Here is a 6,000-nt window from a genome sequence, read left to right as displayed (position 1 = left end):
CCTCTGTCTTAGGCTCAATTCCTACCCTCTCCTCTCACAGCTCAGAACCTAGCCCTGCACTATTCTTCTTCCCCCACAACCAATCTAACTTCTTGGTGGTTTATTGCCTGGCATGGGTGTCAGGGATGGGTATCAGAGGGTGACGAGCCTCAGACAGTAGCTAGAATTCCTCATAGAAATCTCGGTATCCCTTCAAATTTAGATGGGCTAAGAGAAGCAGAGGTTCCCTTAATGCTAAACTGCCCAGAGTTCCTATAACAACTTAGGAACATGAAAACATGAATTAATTACAGGATTTGGATTAGAACCCAGAACTTCTGACTCCAAGTCCAGAGTTTGTTCCAATCCATGGGGAAAGTTTCTAGGAGCCCTTGCCTCTTTTCCTACTCTACACCTGAGGGTTCCCACCTCGTCTTCCCTGGTGTCCAGGGAGCACTCACCTAAATCTCCAGTGGTCATTCTTCAAAAGCCTTCAATTCCTCATTGGCCTTCTCTCCTTTCTCAATCTTCTCTACTCTCGTGAAAAATCAGTACTCATTGTCCTCACTATCACCTTCTTTCCCACTTGGTCCCAACACTGACCAGCTCTTACCATGAGCACAGCAACAGGCTTATCGTGGTTCTGACTGCCTCCTGCTTCCCCCTACACATATCTGTCCTGCACACAGGATCACTTTAATCCTCCTAAAACATTGATGACATCCTGTCAGCCACTCCTTATAGAAATATTGAAGAGGCCAGGATAAATCCAAGTATTACCTTCAAATACAAGCCCAAGATGACTCGGCCCCGAGCCATACTTACAACTTTGTTTGTCATCAACTCACATAATTCTATGTTCCATGACTTTCTCCTAATTCTCTTCCTCTTTCTTTCATTCGTCTGCTGAAAAACTCCCTTGATTTTTTTTTTGTGTGTGTGTGGTAAACGGGCCGCTCACAGTTGTGGCCTCTCCCGTTGTGGAGCACAGGCTCTGGACGCGCAGGCTCAGCGGCCATGGCTCACGGGCCCAGCCGCTCCTCGGCATGTGGGATCTTCCTGGACCAGGGCACGAACCCGTGTCCCCTGCATCGGCAGGCAGACTCCCAAACACTGTGCCACCAGGAAAGCCCTCCCTTGATTTTTAAAGACTCTAATAATTGTGCATTCCCCTTAACTTCTTTACTAATTACATCTCACAGACATGTACTGAGCACACAACACAGTTCTTCTTGGTTGTAGTAAATGAACTCCCAAATGTATGTTGGTGCCAGTGGGAACCTGACTACATGTGACAAAATCAATGTAGTGTTCTGAACTGTTAAGTTTTATTTTAGAAGTAGTTTAGTGCAAATGTTTGAGATATAATAACATGGACTAATGTTGGTGTTTAAGGTTACATGACTCATTTTGGTCTCATCATATTCTTCCTTGCATTACCCATATCTGCATACATGTCTCCTCTGGTTATTACATTACATATTCACTTTGATAAAATACCATAGATTATGCATGGGCACATCCCATACAATGCTCAGTAGAGTTTTTGTTCATCCCAAATAATCATGTATTGAAAAATCACTGATGATGTGGTATGCAAGTCTAATGGTAAACTGGGAAGTGAACATTCCTAGACACAAAAAAAATCAGAAGGGTAAAAATTTAAATCTAGGGAACTAAAGTACTGAGAAGGTTACTCCAGAACACAGAAAGATTCCACTGCATTCTGGGACCCAAAGAAGCAGCAGGGTTGAATGAAAAGAGCCATGTTTGGGATATAGTTTTATTGCTCATCAATCTCTCCCTCAACTGTCAGTCAAAAGTTGGCTGTGAGAAGGAGCATGAGGATAGAGAGAAATCAGTGAACTTACAATAGGGTACAAAGTCAAAGGGAAAATCACTCTCTATCTACATGGTCCCCACTCATTCAGCTCAAGGGAGAAATCATCATTCACCAGACAGAAGATCCTGTCTGAAGGGGAAAAGAAATCTCAGCAGTGTGGTGTTAGCAGAAAGAGGAAAAGGCCTCTGTCTTGCTCAGACTGGCTGTGGTGTGAGGTTATATGCTGTTTAATTCTACCAGAGCCTCGAGTCTTTAAACCTCCTACTTCTGAGGGCCACCTTCAACACCATCTTCACTGGCTCCTTGCATTACTTCAACCACTTAAGGGGAATGAAGGGGAAATAAGCAAAGGGGTTTACTCTAAGGTCCAGGTAGAATCAGCCTCTGTTGTGGTTTCCTGCATGTGAGAGTCACACATGACATGAAGTGGTCATAAATCAAAGCTCAGCCTCATGCAGGGCTTCGAGGGACCTCTGCCCATAGAAGCAAAGCAGTGCCAGGCTGGCAGAGTCCCCCCTGGGAGCAGCCAGGAAATCAGGATTGTGTCTGGGAATTCACCCTCCAGGGCCTGAGTTAGCAGAGGCCAGGCCTGTGCCAGGAGCCTCTTCTCTGCAGCTGGGACTCCCTAAAGACACCACCCCCACTTCCCCACAGGCAACTTCCATCTAGCACTAGTTAGCCAACAGGAACAGCTCTTTGTGAGCCAATTAAAACCATTTGGACACAAACCACCTAGAGGGGTGGGATAGGGTGGGTGGGAGGGAGGGAGATTCAAGAGCGAAGAGATATGGGAACATATGTATATGTATAACTGATTCACTTTGTTATAATGCAGAAACTAACACACTATTGTAAAGGAGTTATACTCCAATAAAGATGTTTAAAAAACAACAAAAACAAACAAACAAAAAACATATGGAGGGAAAAGTTTGGCTTCACCTCAATGATGTTGGAATAAAGGCTCATCCTTCTTCCTGGCACATTTCCCCAGATACTGTTCTCCCTGGAGGGAGCAAGGATTGCTCCATTTCACGGCCATTGGAGGTATTTTCAAGTTTCATGGAATCATTTTCCTCTAACTTGTCCTTCAAGTGTCTGTTCCAAGGCCACGGTTTCCATCAGAGTCCAGCACCATCTCTCATGAGCTGAAGAAGCCCTTCCTGCTATTCCCTGGATATTGTAGCCTAGTAGATATTCTTAGTGTTCTGCCTGTAATATCTTGTCTCCTTGTGCTTGAGGGCAGAAAGCTAGGCTTTATATGAACTTTATCTATCACATTGTCAATTGGCCTTCTAGTAGATGACTTTGTTCTCGGCATTGACCTTTTGTCACTTGAATATTGAAAGCTGGCTATGTCTAACTTAGGAAATCTGATTCCAAATGAATCTGGTTTTCTAGATTAACTTTTCATTTGTGAGCCACACAGAGGTACACAGTGTATTGCCAAGCCCACCGTCAAAACAGGCCACCTTTTATTCATTCTAAACTTCAAGCATATCCTGTTGCTCATCAAAAACTACTGGTTCAGGTTCATCATGATTTCTAAATGTGACATACAACTGATATAAAGGCACAAACTTGCCCCTGTATTGTGGATGGATATATTTGCCAAGAAGGATGTGAGGTTATCTTTGTTGCATGAAAGTAACTGCAGATGTCCCTTAAGAATTCAGACTTGATGATGCAGATCAAATCCCACAATACAGAGCCATGATTACAACACAAACTCCCTATAGAACTTAAAAAGACCAAAGAACTGCCTAGTGATCCAGTTGTTTCAAGAAATTTCTATCGTAAATAAATTCAGCTTATATCCTTAAAAATTGTCATAATGAAGCCAAAAGTAGTCTCAAGAAATCATATCTAATATAATATTTTGGTAAAGAAATCATTCAAAGCCAAATAGGTAAATAAATTACTCTGACTTTACTACATGAAGTGGGGAGGAGAGGATCAGGAAGGAGGGAACAGGGACATGGTATACTACTGATGACATTTATATGGTCAGGCCACTCAGGATAGGGGTTCTCTTCCTCTCTGAACATCCCCTGCTCAACCATTGCCTGCTTCACCTATACCCTACTCACACGACTGAACTTCCTACATGCTTGCCCCAGGCCCAGGCTAGTGATTGTCCTTATCAAAGGGGTAGTATGGGTCCTGGTAACTAATGCGCCAAACTGATGTAATTCCCTCTATAACTGGCAATCTACACCCGCTACCATCCATTAAGCCACTGATGTCTCTGTTGCTGACTCCAGGCTTCTTCTTTGGTCTTAAACTGGGCAAATGTAGGCCTTAGAGGCCTGCTGGGTGCAGCCCAACAGTTGGCAGAGCCAGCCAGGAGAACAAGGAAACTCTTGTGAGCACGGAGATGTTGGGAAATACAGGATGGGGAATGGAATGTTGCAGGGGTTGTCCACTAGCTTGTGGGGCCTGAAAGTTGTGGGTTTTATCCCGGGGTGGCCGGCCATTCACACGTGGGGTCCAAAAGTTGAGGGGGTAATCCTGAAAGTTGCAGGGGTAGTACTGCAGTGGATGTCTACTAGTATGTGGGACCCTGTAGTGGCTGTGCATGATGAATGGGGGCGGCCAAGAGATCTGGAGAACAATGGCCCCTCATGGCTCTGCTATTGTATCAAAGTGAGCCTTCTGTAATTGGTTAAGCTAGCTCTCTGAAGGAATTGGTATTTCTCTTCCTGTACCTTTGAGATGTATATGATCTACCTGGGTTCTCAGGAACTTTAATCTAATCATATGTGATCTCTAAGAGTAAATGAACAAAAAGGAGCAAGGATTTTAAAATTCTTTATGGGAATAATTATGTTTTGGGAGTGTCTATCTAAAATAGTCTCTCAAGATTTTTGTAACTTGAAACTAAACTAAGTTACATGAAGAGAATTCATTGACTAAGTCATTTCAAAAAAGGTAAAATATTGGAACATTAATTGCTGGGCAGGTCTAAGTTTATCTACTTTTGCCTGCTTAGGAGAATAAGACTAAAGCATTAAGCTTACCAATCAGGAAATGCACAATTGTTTTTTGGTTTTGGTGAGAGATTAAGGTTTTTAAGGGTTAAGATTATAATCAGTCATAATCCTAGTTACTATAACCAAGATTCTTTATTGCTTATATTGTGATAATATGTTTAACTGTGACTTTTTAAGTCTTTTGTCTTTTGTAGACAGTTATTGTTGTACTCTGATGCTTTTGCAAAAGTGCTTCATCTTCCAGATTCATAGGAATGACCTTTTGATAATAACAGGTCTCTGATAAATTTCAGATTACACTTCAGAACTGGGTAAAAACTTAAATAATCCTAAAGGAAAACCTGATGGCTTTGTAAAAAGTTAATGGAAGGATTGGTTACTGAGTGAACTGGTGAATATGGTTATAATATTTATGGGTTTTGTCTGGAAAGTTTTGATCTGTGTTTTCCAGATAGAGGGATGCCCTTCCCCTCAAGTTAGTTGTGACTTACAGCAATTGGGTAAACTACTCCTGAGGGTAGAATTGAAACATTTTTCTTTTCTCTCTACCTAGTCCCTCCAAAAACTGGGACTCCTGGTTTCTGAGCAGCCTTATCAGGTGAATGGGAAAGACTGTCTCCTGGCATGTGCACGAATCTTGATATTTGGGATACCTCTAGAAGACAGAAATCCACTGAGGTGGAGGCTTATGGCAGGCTTTTGTCATGGCATTCCTGGCCTTGAGAGGCCTTTGGGGAATTCAGTCTGAGACTTCTGAGGACTTCTACCTCAGCCAGCTTGAAGGAGCTGATATGGTCAATTGCAAACAAACTAGTTTTGATTTGCTGTGTTTGGTGGAGATGAGGGTTATTTCAGAGAGAAAAAAGACTATGTTTTAGTGGATGTTAAATTCTAGTTCTGTTAGTTAATGTCTGTATTTATGACAGGTATTGTGTTAACCATGCTTTTGCCCTGATGTTCTGAATGGAAAGAAAATTATCTAGCGAAATTTTCACAGATTATAACTACTCATGAAATGTGACACTGCTTGCTTTAAGTCTGCTGCTAATAGCACATGTGCAATGCTTCTGTGACAATTGAGTGTAAGTGATAAAATGTATAGCCTATAAAGTGTTTCCCCATTAACATATCTCTGAGCCTGTTCATGAGATCAGCGTAGTTTTCCTCCAATGTGAGTGACTAGGTGAA

The sequence above is a fragment of the Mesoplodon mirus genome (assembly GCF_964341445.2).
Source record: "Mesoplodon mirus genome assembly, contig: HAP1_SCAFFOLD_1177, whole genome shotgun sequence".
NCBI classification, from domain to species: domain Eukaryota; kingdom Metazoa; phylum Chordata; class Mammalia; order Artiodactyla; family Ziphiidae; genus Mesoplodon; species Mesoplodon mirus.
Note: the sequence above shows the minus strand (reverse complement) of the source record.